The following is a 14,043-nucleotide window of genomic DNA, read 5'->3' on the forward strand; positions in this document are numbered from 1 at the left end:
CACTTGGTCTTGTTGAACCTCATGAGGTTGTCGTGGGCCCAGCTCTGCAGCCTGTCAAGATCCCTTTGGATGGCATCCCTTCCCTCCAGTGTGTCTGCTGCACCACACAGCTTGGTATCATCAGCAAACTCACTGAGAGTGCACTCAGTGCTGCTGTCCATGTTGCCAACAAAGATGTTAAACAAGCCTGGTCCCAGTACTGATACCTGAAGGACCCCACTTGTCACTGGCCTCCATTTGGACATGGACCCATTGACAGCCACTCTTTGGGTGCAGCCATCAAGCCAGTTCTTTATCCACTGAATGGCCCATCCATGGAACTCATACTGCACTAACTTGGAGATTAGCACGTTATGTGGGATGGTGTCGAAGGCTTTACTCAGGTCCAGGTAAATGATGTCAGTTGCTCAGCCGTCATCTATTGATGTTGTGACCTTGTCATAGAAGGCCACCAGGTTTGTCAGGCAGGATTTGCCCTCGGTGAGGCCATGCTGATTGTACCCAAAGACCTCTTTGTTATTCTTCTGCCTCAGCAGTGCCTCCAGGAGGATCTGCTCCATGATCTCACTGGGCACAGAAGTGAGACTGCCTGGCCTATAGTTCCCCGGGTCACCCCTCCTTCCCTTCTTGAAAATGGAGGCTATATTTCCCCTTTTCCAGTCAGTGGGGACCTCCCCAGACTGCCAGGACTTTTGGCCTATAATAGAGAGTGGTTTAGCAACCTCATCCCCAGTTCCCTCAGCACCTGTGGGTGTATCCCGTTGGGTCCCACAGACTTCAACACTTTCAGGTTCTTCAGATGGTCATGAACCTGATCTTCATTCACGGTGAGCAGTTCCTTCTTCCCGTCCCTGCCATTATCTCCCAGTGTTCTGGAAGTGCAGCTGGAGCCCTTGCCAGTGAAGGTTGAGGTAACAAAGTCATCTTGTAGCTCACAGGAGCATGTTGTCCCATTAGAAAACACAACTTATTGTGTGCATTGCCATTTGAAAATTTACTGCAGTTGAAGTTGTTTGCTGAACAGGTTTCATTAATCCAAAGGTCAGAAGACAAAGGCAGCTGCAATTTCTGTCACTGCTAGGACACAGGGCTGCAAGGTGTTTATTTTCAATATTTATTTATTTCTGGTTGCACACAGGAAAAAGAAATAAAATGTAAACCAAAAAAAAAAAAAAGAAATAAACCTTCCCAGATCACTGCTGTAGTGCAATCCTGTTATACCACCTGGCATTCCATTTGGGTCAGAACCCCATAGATTTCAAGGCTGGAAAGGAGAGAAGTGTGATTTCTGCACCTAACTAAACAACTTGTGGTTGAGCTGTGAGAATATTGTTTAAAAATAGACTCTGATTAGGAGTAACTGAAAATTTCTCACCTTTCTATGCAATCTGTTTCGCTGGTTTACTAACTGGATTGTTAGTGGGAGAGCAATCATTTGAATTTTGTGTAGTTTTGCCATGGGTACGGCAAAAGAAAGCCACAGATGAGAGTCAAACAATCTTAACAAAGAGGGGGAGAGTACTGTGACCAATGCATAAAGGTTAGACAGGATCGGCTTGGCTCTCTCTGGGTAGATCATGAGCTGGTTGTCTTGTCAAAGTCCCAGTTTCTCCCACATGTTTTTTGGCTCAGAGTGAGAAGTGAAAATCTGAAGGGTAGTCTCCATATTTAAATGATTTTTTTTAATCATGGTGGCTTTGAGAGAGGTGACAATACACAAGGTCATGGGGCATCAGTTCCAAGAAGCTAGATAGAATGTGCTATGCCACTGTTAAGAAATTAACAGAATGGGGAGAACAAAACCACCAAAAGATAGAATCCCTTTTCCCACAGGAACTAGAAATGTTGAATCAAAGTGTCTTTATTGGACAGGGCACTCCAGAAGTGGATTCTACTGATAGTGCCACAGAAATGCTGTCACTCTTGCTATCCTTCCCTTGTACACACAGTACAATGATGCAGGATTTAAGTTACTTCTCTATTAACATCTGCTGATCTTGAGGAGACAGCAAAAAAGAAAGGAAACAAGAGACCTGAGGGTCTTGCAAAGATGGAATGTAGTGGCACCACATTGCTGTGGTGTAACTGGCATCAGAATACGTTGGAGAAGTATTCTTTAGAAAAAATAATTAACTGACACTAAATGTTTGTGTCTTGATCATTCCATATTTTCATGATGAATAAGGATGGGTTTTGTTCTGGCAACAGCATTCACAGGATTCATGAGTTCATGGAATCATAGATTGAGTTCAGTTGGAAGAGACCATCGAGCCCAGCCACTATCTAACTAGACCAGGTCTGGTGCAAAACCATGTCCCTCAGCACCGCATCTCTTTGTCTTTAAAACACCTCCAAGAAGGGTGATTCAGCCACATCTTTGGGCTCAGATCTGGAGAGTGACAGAACTTAAATTCTCTATTACTTCTTCTGTTTGGGGTGGGGGCAGGAAGCAGAGCCTAAATCAATTATTATAAATCTGGCTTGGGATTATCTCTTCCCAGATAAATCTGGCTTGGGATTATCTCTTCCCAGATAAATCTGGTGTGTGATTATCTCTTCCCAGCCCTCTTCCCATATATGCATGGTACATATCTGCTTTCAAAAGCTTCCTAAACTGTTGAAGGAAGTATTATGTTTAAATGGTCCCATATATCTTTTCTGTTGGGGAAGAGTCCCATTTCAATTGGAAGTACCAGCTCCCATTAGTGGAACAATTCCCTGTACATTTTTGTTCCTTGCTACATCTAAGCTTTTCTGATTTCAGCACCATAAAGTTCTGGAGGAGTGAATATATATGTAGCTCTGCTGCTGCAATTTCTTGTTACTCTCTAAATGTACAGGGCTTGAGGGGAGGGAACATGACCATATGGAAATGGCTTTCTTATCCAAGTGGAAACAGTTTTAGTCAGCTTTCAGAAGAGCTCCATAAATGTAATACAGTAGAGGAACTCAACAGAGCTGTACTTTAATGGGCACTAAAATTGCCTCTGTAGTGCACCCAGAGCCAGGATACAGTGAATTCTGTTTGTATTGTTTTGAATGGAAGACAAATTCCTTCTGGGAAGAAAGACATCTAATGATAACTAAACTTTTCCAGGAGTTGGGGTGGACATTTTTGCTTTTGTGTTGTTAAATCTCCTTTGATTTTAATTGTGTGGAAAACAACAATAAAAAAATTTCCTTTAGTGTAATGTTAGCAAATGTTCATACAAACATCTGTGTATCTTAGGTCAAATAATGAAATACTTTAACTGGGGTGGGGTTATTTTTGATTTTTGCTGGTTTTTTATTGATTTGGTGTTTTTTTCTTTCCAGGACAGCCACACTGATAACAAAGCTTGTACTGTCAGTATGTTGAAGGTCATTGTTGTCAGCTGTTCAGTGAGAAATGCTCCCCTTTAGGTGAAAAGAAAAATCAAAGGAAAATGTCTAAAATCACCTAGAAAATCCTATTGCACTTTGCTGAATTATAGTTACATATTTCACCTTGGCATGGAATTCAGCGAGTGCTCAAATCAGATATGAAACACACTCGCAGGGTTCCAATGATATGCACAGGATTTTCCCTCCCCCTTTCTGGCTGACTTAGGGACACAAGGTGCATTTGTTCTTGGAGATGGCAAAGGATAAACTGAAATGATTAACATTAAAATATACCTAACACTGTGATATGGTTTAGAACTGGAAACAAAGGTAGGATATGTCTTATCCATCTGTCTTGCTTCCCTGTTCATCTGTCTGTCTCTGGAGCAAGTCAATAAAAATGATTAGAGCTGGCATCTTGCAAACGTACACCCTTAAACCATGAAGCAATAACACTGTGAAGGAAATTTTTTTCTGACCTTTTCAAATTACATCCAACTGTCTAGGGAATTTCTCAGTGACTAGAGGTAATAAGGTTCAATCCGTTTTGCTGGTTGGCTTCAAATTTAGCTCCTCAGAAAGCCTAACTTATCTATTCTTTTTATCTTGGCCTTGGCATCTATTCAGTACAGTAATCCATGCATCTAATCTTTTTTTTCCCCCCTCTCTCTCTCCCCTCTCAGGTTTAGCTGGTGGATCACATTGTGAAATCTGCAGCCATGAAAGGCCCTCCATTTACTGCACCCTTCAAAACGAAATATTAGCATGGGAGGCTAAGCTGGTATGTTGCCTTTGAGAGGCTCTTGTTGAATTTAATTAGCTTTTAGATTTCATCTCCATCTCGCATCTGAGCTTTCACTATTGTATGTGATTTAGGCTTCAGTGACTTCCATTATTTAAAACTTTTCTAACTTAGCTATGGCCACTTTAGAATGCTGAGGAGGAAAATCATGTTTAAAGCTCATTGTCTTAAATTGATTTCTGTTTGCTTTCTATGATGTGAGCTCAGAAACAATAGAGACAGCCCCCACCCCACCCCTGTAAGTTAGTGAATCATTCAAGTGAGAAGGGCAAACAAGCATTTGTGCATGGCTTGATTCTCCTTGCTCTCCAGGAAGTAAAACTGGAAAGAGGTTTGAGCAAAATATTTGTTTAGAGCATTTTGATGTCAATAATTTATATATCTAGGAGGAAATATTTTCTTTTCAACTCATCTGGATACCTGGTTTTATGTTTGTGACTTACACAGGATATCATGGAGTGATGACTTCAAGTTCTGATTGATGAGTAATTCCAGCACAGGAAGAGGAGAGCTGTCAATACAAAATGGTAAGCTCTTGACTGTTAGCTTACTCTCCATATGGTTAGCAACTAAAAATTTGTTTCCTTTCAGGCATGGGAAAGTCATAAACATTGGTCTTTGCTGCTGTTGCTTCCTCAGAGTATTAAGTCTGTGTTTCATTATATCTGATGTGCTGTTGAATGACCTGCAGAACACTGAAAGTGCAGGAATATCAAAAAAGCCCCTGTAAAACATTTGCTTTTAAGCATGCAAGAAATATATTGGAAGACATATGCAGCTAACTCGCCTCTAGGTGCAGCTAAGCAGTAGCTACAAAGAGGTTTGGTAAAGATGTGTAGTGTGATGGTTTTTTTCTTTATCCTGAATTCATCTCTGTTTTGATTGTCTCCTTAGCAGTGTAGGGAAAAATGATCACAAGGATATAAAGTACAGAACTAAGACTTTATAGATCCTATCCCTGTATGCAAATGTTTGTTGAGTCACTTGACCAGTTTGCACCATTACCCTGACCTTGTGAAAAGTTGTCAGCGAGTCCTCGGCAGAGTGTGAGCACAGGGTGCAATCTGCCTAGTTAATTGTCTTTAACTGATTCAGCTGAAGCAAACTACAGTCATTTTTAATCAAAATGTATTGTGCACCATCGATATCAGCATTATTAATAGAGAGATACTCAATAAGCTGAAGGTCTCTCATATGCCTGGAAGTCAGTCACGAAATTGATGAGAATATCATTAACTGTAAAATTATTTAGGGAAAAGAGTACCCCGCACTGGAAAGCCTCTTGCATACGTGATTATTTCTTTAGGCTCCTTACTGTCACCTCATGAAAAGATGTGTTGCTGAATCCAGATAATTTTTTTAAGCAATCAGGAATCAGCATTTTGAAATTCTTTTGCCATTTTAATACAAAAGATAAGACACCTCAGTGGGGGCAGTATGCTAGAGAGGGTCCTTCTTTCAGAGCTAATGTGAAAAGACTCACTTTGAGTGTACCCAAACACACAGCCTGATACTACACTAAAGTGTAATCAGTTCAATGAATATTTGTGTGGATATATTAATTTGCTTTTATATCTTGGAAGCTCCACTGAGACACATAGAGTTATTTCTTAGTAGAACAGATTTGCTATTCTGAAATCTACATAGATTAGGCTTTTCCTGGCACTCCACCATGCAGGTTGGCCTCCATATTAGGAGATCAGCAATTCAGAAGGGTCCACAGTTTGCCAAGTATATCAGAGGACTGAGGAATGTCTCATGGAAGTAGTAAGTTCTGACATCTCAAAGCGATGACACTGGTTTGGGCTGTGTGTGCATATCTTGCAGCAGGTTTGTGTATGAATACCCCTCCCACAGTGTTTCAGAAGTACATGCTGAATGCATGCAGGATATTAAAATGGTAGCAGTGTGACTTTTCTTTTACTGAGCAAGCCTTTTGTTTCCAGACCTCTGGAAATGCTGAACAGAAGCAGTTCTATTGACAGGTCTTTCTACTACGACGGTTTTCAACTCAGAAGTATTGAAAGTGAATTTTGCCTAATGAGGAGAAAGAACTTTTCTTACTCTTGTATTTATTAAAGTTCAGATCACCACGGGATATGTTGCCAAAAAGGAACAATTTGGCAGCATTTATATGTTTGAATTTCATTTATTGGAGTGTTCGAGCAGCTATGAGTTGTGGACAACAGTTGAGCTAAGTGTGTTGTCCACTTGGAACGTAGTTGACTGATTTATTTTCTCCTTGTTAAAGCCAAATGCTCTGTGTCAGAGACAGTCTTGAAACCTCAGAACTATATTCTGGTCTTTGGTATTGCTGAGAAATATCAAACTGTTCTTTGAAAACCAAATCTTTCTTGAAGGTAGCTGATTAAGATAAAGTAAAAATCAACACACAGCTTTTCAAATCAAACACAATGCATTATGTCTTGTAGAGGGAAAAGTGGCAAGAGAAGTCCTGATGCTTCTCTGATTTAATGTCTTTGTGGCTTTGCCTTTTATTCTGTCATTCCTGACTGTTATAAATTGAGAGCCCAACGACAGGAAAACAAAATGGGTATAAGGGATAGGTATATGAAAAATAGTGCTTCAGCTTTGCTCTTTTTCCTCAGTTCTTAGAAAATATCCATTTTGCCTACTCTTTATGAGAAGAAAATTCTATAGCTTGAATTAGTCACTCCCACATGTGCATCACTGCTGTTAAAATGGAAGATTGCACTGTGCACGTTAAAGGGGCTGTGTGAATGTTATTGATGCCCCATTCCTTATTGTGCTGCTTATTGTCATCATTAGTCTGCAAAGTCTTAATAATTAGCTCTCTAATTTCCCAGAAAAAATAAATAAATTGTTAATTTATTGAACTGGATGAAAGAAAAAAAAAAAAGAAGAAGGAAAAAAGAGATGATCCATCTAGTGTTGTAAGTTAATAGTATAGAACAAAGGGTAGTCCTAATTAGTTGAGAAAAGGACTTTCCTTGTTCATTCCAGTTTATAATAAAAAAGTCCTTTGCCAAAGTGACTTAGAAAATAATGCATTCAGACCAAGCAGGGTGACTGCCTAGCAGATTCTATTTATCTGTAGCTTAAAAAGCAGCTGCGTTTTTGTAAAAGGCAATGAATGTGGCAGTCCTGCTTAAAGGTGGAAGAGAAAGAACACCCTTGTTTTGTAATAAAGGGATTTTCAATTTAAAAGAGAGAGAGCGAGCCTGTTGTGTGAAGTATGGTTATTACATCCACTGTATTCTATCTCACCCACCAGGAGGCTAATAACGAAGGAGTCAGTGAAGGAGACCAATGCCACGAGGGTTATCTTGCAGCCCCAGATGCTGGATAAGTTGAAGGAGACAGAATGGCTTTTGGATGACATTCAGGAAGGCCTTGAATGATTATTTGGTGAAGAAAAGACTATTCTTTCCAAGGTAAACAGTCCATTTCATCTGTCTGCTATCGATGTTGGTGTAAAATATGTTCATATAAATACCTCTAAAGTTCTCTTTTTTTTAATCATTTTTCAGGGTTTTTTTTTGTTGCCTTTTTTTCTTTTTTTTCCTCTCGATGCAGCAATGATCTCTCAGGAACCCTTTTTGAAACAAAGGATCCACTCCACATCCAACCACACCTAAGAAAATGCTTTGAAGGAATTGCCAAGCTCACTTTTAATCATCAGAAAGAAATTACCCACGTGGAGTCAGCAGAAAATGAAAAAGTAGAGTTCGTGCTGCGAATAATTCCAGCCAAGTGCCAAGGGGCTAGTTGAGAAATGGCTTCATGAGGTGAATATCTTTACCTCTTATTTAGGGTTTAGTTACTGAATAATCATTTTCTCTTTTAGGAGCAATGAATATCATAAGCATACTTCCTAACTAAAAGGCCCTCTGAATATTTGTCAGGATGTTGACAGATTTCCACCTTGTTGTTGTCATTATTTATTGTGACCAATTTAGCATCTGCAAATGCAGAGATTAATTCTAATAAAAGTCAGGCTGTCAGCAGAAGTGGGTCTGTGTCTGAAACCATGTATGTGAATATATGTTTGAGTCTACATGTATGTGTTGTCGTGCTTTCGTGGTACAGCGTCTGTAGTTCAGGAGGATAACCTTTAAAAATCATCAGAGAAATGTCAGATTTCTAATGCCTCTCAACCTGCAGACAGTGTGTCCTGTTGGCTTGAAGGAGTTTAATTTCCAGTCATTTTTACAAAAGGGAATAAAAACTCTGTCACTGATAATGTCCTAACCTTGCCCCTTTGGGCCTCTCCTCCAAATTCATAGGCTTCCGCACCAAATTAGTCTGGTGGCTTTTGTTCCTTTATTTAACCTTCCTCTACCAGTGGACAGGCATGCTTCTGGGCTAAACCCCCATTTTCCTTCCCACATGCTTCCTTTTTCTCCTGGGGCAGGATCAGCCCCACATCTGCTGTTGTGGGTGATGGTCTTGTCCTCAGTGCCTTGTCCCCAGGCACATGGGCACGTGGTAGGGACCACCATCTAACTCCAGCAGGAGAATGAAGGAGGAGCCAGGGGACCGATATTTTTTTGCACCCAACTAATTCATCAGAGACTAAGGGGAACATCCAAGCAGCAAAGTCAGAAGCAGGTGGTGGGTCAGAGGGGTTTGCCTCCATTATGTGTCACGTCTCTGCTGGCTGAGTGAGCAAAGCCCAACTGGCTCAAGTTCTCTCCTGAATCTCCATTTCCCACCTAACGAATCCACGTGGCAGCAACATGCCAGCTTCTGACTGTACTGAGCCGCTTTAAAAGTGACTTCACACACTTTAAATGGTCCATCTGCACATTCTTCAGAATGAGGAAGGGAGGAAAGCTGGGCAGGATTTAGGCAAGCCCAGACACTCCCTGCCCTGTTCTCCTCATATGGTTGGTTTTTGGACTAGTCTCCAGCACAAAGTTATCTTCCTAACTAAGGGGGGGGGGGGGAAATATCTAATTTAAGCCTAAACTAGAAACAAATTGGAAGGTTTGGGAGTGCATTAATCTGGGCTCATTTAGTGTCTCTTTCTTCCTCAAAAGTGCAACCTGAGATTAATGAATATAAAGCAGGGTTTCATATGCAGTCTTTAAATCATTTGCATGTTTTATGCATGATAATTGAATTTCTTTATGCACTTCCTTTCATTTAATGATTTCTTGCTCTTTTCTATGCTATCAACATTAGATTGTGCAAGAAATAGGATTTGGTAGGTGAGAAAGGGCAGTAGTGTATAACAAAGCTGAGGTAATTCTTCTTTGTAGTGTCAACAGTAGATCAGAATGAACACTGGTACCACGCTAGTGGGGTTAGATGACTGGCAAAATGTAAAGCATTTCTGGTGAAGCAGAGGCTTTTAGCTCAATGAGACATTTCTGATGCAGTTTAGTTTGCTTGCAAGTGTACAAGCAGCATTATTTTCCAATGGCAGTTAAATTATTGCATTGACTTTTCAATGACCCTAGAGACTTGTGTTTCAACTTGGACAATTAGTAGTAATAAGAAGATGAATAGTAATTACATTAATCAATGACTGTTTTCAGACCAGGACCCTCAGTATCATAGTCTGGCTTAGAAAATAAGGCTATATTATAATCTGTCTTATTTGGCCTTCAAGCAGGAGAAATATGGACTTTGGAGCTGTAGTAAATGTATTGTATCTAAGAAGGTAAACTCCTAGGGGTGAGTGAGTCTATAAGTTAGCACCTCTGTGGTAATAGCTGCTTCAGTGCCATAAGCAGGGAATTTTGCTTTGGTTCTCCAACGATGCTCAGATGTCTTAAAGATGTCTTCGTGATGGAGTCAGAATTCTTATAACGGGTGCCAGGAAGCTACTATGGAAGGTAGTTTTTTAGAAGATGCTGGTAATGGTGCTTTCACAGCTTTAATCTAAACCAGTTTCTTTTGTGTCTCTTGTCTTTCCTTCTGTGTTGAAAGATGTATGTGGAAGTGATATTTTTCTGTGGTGTCCTGTCTTTTCTCAGTCAATTCAATGGTTGTGTCTCGTGACTGTTTCTTGATTCCCATAGGTAGGAATGTGTTTAAAGGCTAAAGCTCTGTTAATTTGTGATGTAACCATTTCAGTGTCTTTCTTGTCATTGAAATGTAGTTTAAAATGTTCAGTAATGTAGCATGAAATCATTGGTTAGTTTTGGAATGGTGGTGAAATCATGTGAAGAAAATAAGTATTGCATCTGATCAAGATAAATTCACTCTAGTGTTTTATGGCTTTTTATTCCTATGTGATAGTAATAAAGTCTCATGTAGGGATGGAAGCCATGAAATACATTGTGAAAAATCATCAACTCAGATGGGGCCATCAGGATAGCATGCTGTAGTTGTAGAGTTACTGAGAATGATTGGAAGATGATTTAGTGTGTCACCACGTTGACCACCATGTCACCACATTGGCACCACGAGGTTTTTTTGCGGTTTGTTTCTCCATCCTCCAGCCGCGCAGTTTGATGAGAGTAAATCAGCTTGTAACGAGCCAATCCATCTTTCCATCTGTGTTCAGTGTTCCACTTGTTCATGCATCTTTCACTTTCTGCCAAAGATAACACTGTATATGAAACGCTAAGCTGAGAAGTTAATGTAGCCGCTAAGCACGTGCCAAAATGAATTAATAAAAACCCAAGCCCATTAATTTCGCTGTGCTTGGAAATCGAGGAGTCAAAGTAAGGCCTACCCTGCTAGCAAGTGGTCCAGGTTCTTTATTTCCATGTTTGAGAGCAAATCTGAGAGGTGATCTGGGCATGCAAAAAGGAATACTTTTTCCCTGCTTATGTGTCTTTCTGAAAGTGAGTTAATCTTTTTCTCTCTCTGGAAATGAGATAAAGGTTGCAGTGTTTGGGGCAGAAAACAATTTCTGACTATTTCCTTGCAGTGCTGCCATTCCACACATTGCCTTCCTTACTGCTCTGTTCTGCTTCGTTCTTGGGCACCAGTTTTCCTTTGGGAATATTTGGGGGAATGTTGTTTACTTTGCTGCCACTGCTTATGATTTTGTTTCTGTATTCTTTCTCTGAAGCACATGTCAATAAAACATTATTGGTTTTTTAGTACTTTGACTCCTTTATTATTTCTCTCAGGTATGAATTTCTTTGTCTGCTCAAAAGTATTTTCTCATTATTGCAAGTAGGGTCATCTTCTGGTGAAAAGGCCCAGCAATAATAAGGCAGGAGTTACATTTCCCATTTTATTATAATTTTAAATCCCTGCTTTCATTCAATTAGCACAATGAGGACTTAACCTCCATTCAGTTCACAGACATTGTGTGGCAAATATCTCAGTCTTAATTGGTTTTACAAAGATGATAGATACTGGTTTGCTCCAATGATGGCATAATTTCAGACTCCTATTATAGAATCATAGAATTGTTTTGGTTGGAAAAGACCTCTAAGAGCATCGAGTGCAACCATCAACACACCAACATCATGGCCATTAAACCGTGGCCCAAAGTGCCATGCCCACACGTTTCTTGAACACCTCCAGGAATGGTGACTCCAGCACCTCCCTGGACAAAGTCATAAATTATAAAGCTAAGTATTCTCATCTTTATGTTTTGACACAATAGTTTCCAAGAGTATCTCCTTTTCTAGAGACTTTCAAAACCCACCTGGGTGCATTCTCGTGTGGCCTGCCTTGGCAGGAAGGTTGGACTTGATGATCGCTAGAGGTCCCTTCCATTCTATGGTTCTATGATTTGGCTCTGTGTCATGCTAACACAGCTACACTGCTTTGTGTCTGCTGAGAGCAAACCTTTTTCCTTGGAGCATGAGCAGGAAAAGTTCAAGTCTGCCACAGCAAGGCCTGTCAGCACACCGGTAGGAGCTCTCATCTTGACAACCTTCTTGGTCTCATTTGCCTGATGAAATATAAGGTAAGAGTAACAGTTTAAGCATGGTTTTGAAAACTGCCTACATCTGGTTTTCTAAATAGGAATCACAAAGCAGTGCACAGAAATGCAGGGAGAGAAATGCCAGGACAGTTACAATTCTCTGAAAGAACATGGGAAGTAGGCACCGGAGCAGCCTAACAGGGCTGTTCAACTCTGATACCTCTCTTCAGGCTATGTGTGCTGATATAACTCCACTGGGGGTGCATTGAGAAGAGTGTGTCCAGCAGATCAAGGGAGGTTCTCCTCCCCCTCTACTCTGTCCTAGTGAGACCTCACCTGGAATTCTGTGTCCACTTTTGGGCTGCCCAGTTCAAGAGGGACAGGGATCTATTTGAGAGAGTCCAACTGAGGGCTACAAGGATGATTGAGGGACTCGAGTACTGCCTTATGAGGAGAGGCTGAGACTCCTGAGGCTTTTTAGTCTGGTGAGGAGAAGCCTGAGAAGGGATTTAATCAATGTTTATAAATACCTGAGGGCTGGGTGTCAAGAGGGAGGGGCCAGGATCTGCTCAGTTGTGCCTTGTGATAGGAGAAGGGGCAATGGATTTAAACTACAACACAGGAGGTTCTACCTCAACATGAGAAAGAACTGGAGCACTGGAACAGGCTCACCAGAGAGGTTGTGGAGCCTCTTTCTCTGGAGACCTTCAAGACCCATCTGGAGGTGTTCCTGTGTGACTTGCACTAGATTATATGGTTATGGGGTCCTGCTCTGGCAGGGTGGATGGACTTGATGATCTTGGGAGGTCCTTTCCAACCCCTAACATCCTGTGGTCCTGTGACTTCATAAACAACAACTCTTCTCCCAGGCAACCAGCACCAGAACAAGAGGACACCATCTCAAGCTGTGCCAGGGGAGGTTTAGGCTGGATGTTAGGAAGAAATTCTTCCCAGCAAGAGAGACTGGCCATTGGAATGTGCTGCCCAGGGAGGTGGTGAAGTCACCATCACTGGAGGAGTTTAGGAAGAGACTGGATGGGGTGCTTGGTGCCATGGTTTAGTTGATTAGATAATGTTGGATGATAGGTTGGACTTGATGATCTCAAAGGTCTCTGGTCTATTCTATTCTATTCTATTCTATTCTATTCTATTCTATTCTATTCTATTCTATTCTATTCTTTTTCCTTTCCCTCTGGTTCCAGAAAGGAGCTAATCTGCTGGTCCGCTTTCTTACAAATCCTGCAACCTGGCATCAGAAATACCCCTTTGAATTATGTGTTCTGAGAAGTTGACAATCAGATTTTAAGTAACACCTCACCATGATGTCAAAGAGAGTCTTTTTCTTGTCAGTGTCAGTTTGAGTAGGAAGCGTGTGGATGCGTGTTTAAAGTTTAGTCACTTGTCAGGAAGAAAAAAAAGAGCAAGGTCTTGTCACAGAGATGAAAGGTTGAGGTTGCCACTTTAATATTTTGTAAATATCCATATTGTATGCAGTGTTTATTTATTAACAGCCTGAGTCAAGAGCGAGACAATATGCTACTTATGCCTTCAAAATACTGCCTCGGGTTGTGTACGCAGCAGCTTCCAGGAGAAGCTACCTCTCGGCGCTCTCGGATCCAAGCAGGATGTCGTAAGTCTTTCTAGGGCAGTGCAAGCACCCTGTGAAAGGCTGCAGATCTCTGAAAACAAGTGCAATGTTTTCTAAGGCTGGGAATATAAAAATCCAGGGCTGTTATTTTCTGCTGGAGCTAGTGCTTTAAAGCAGTCTTCAAGGGTAAGCATCACAGAATAAATTACAGCAATTCAATCTGGATGTAAGAAAGGCTTTGTTACCTGTTGGATGGGCTGTGGCACTGGAGGAAGAGGAAAGGTTTGGCACAGCTGTATACATATCAAATTGCTAGGGCTGTTTCTGGAGACTAGCACTTACCTATTCTCCTAGCACTGCCATTTTCCTGCTGCCATGATGATCGGTTGATGGATCGTCCACAACCCTACTTTGAGTTTTGGACATAAGTATGCCATTATGACACAAGAAGTTGAGGTGTTATTGTAG

The sequence above is a fragment of the Dryobates pubescens genome, chromosome 15 (assembly GCF_014839835.1).
Source record: "Dryobates pubescens isolate bDryPub1 chromosome 15, bDryPub1.pri, whole genome shotgun sequence".
In the NCBI taxonomy this organism is placed as follows: Eukaryota; Metazoa; Chordata; class Aves; order Piciformes; family Picidae; genus Dryobates; species Dryobates pubescens.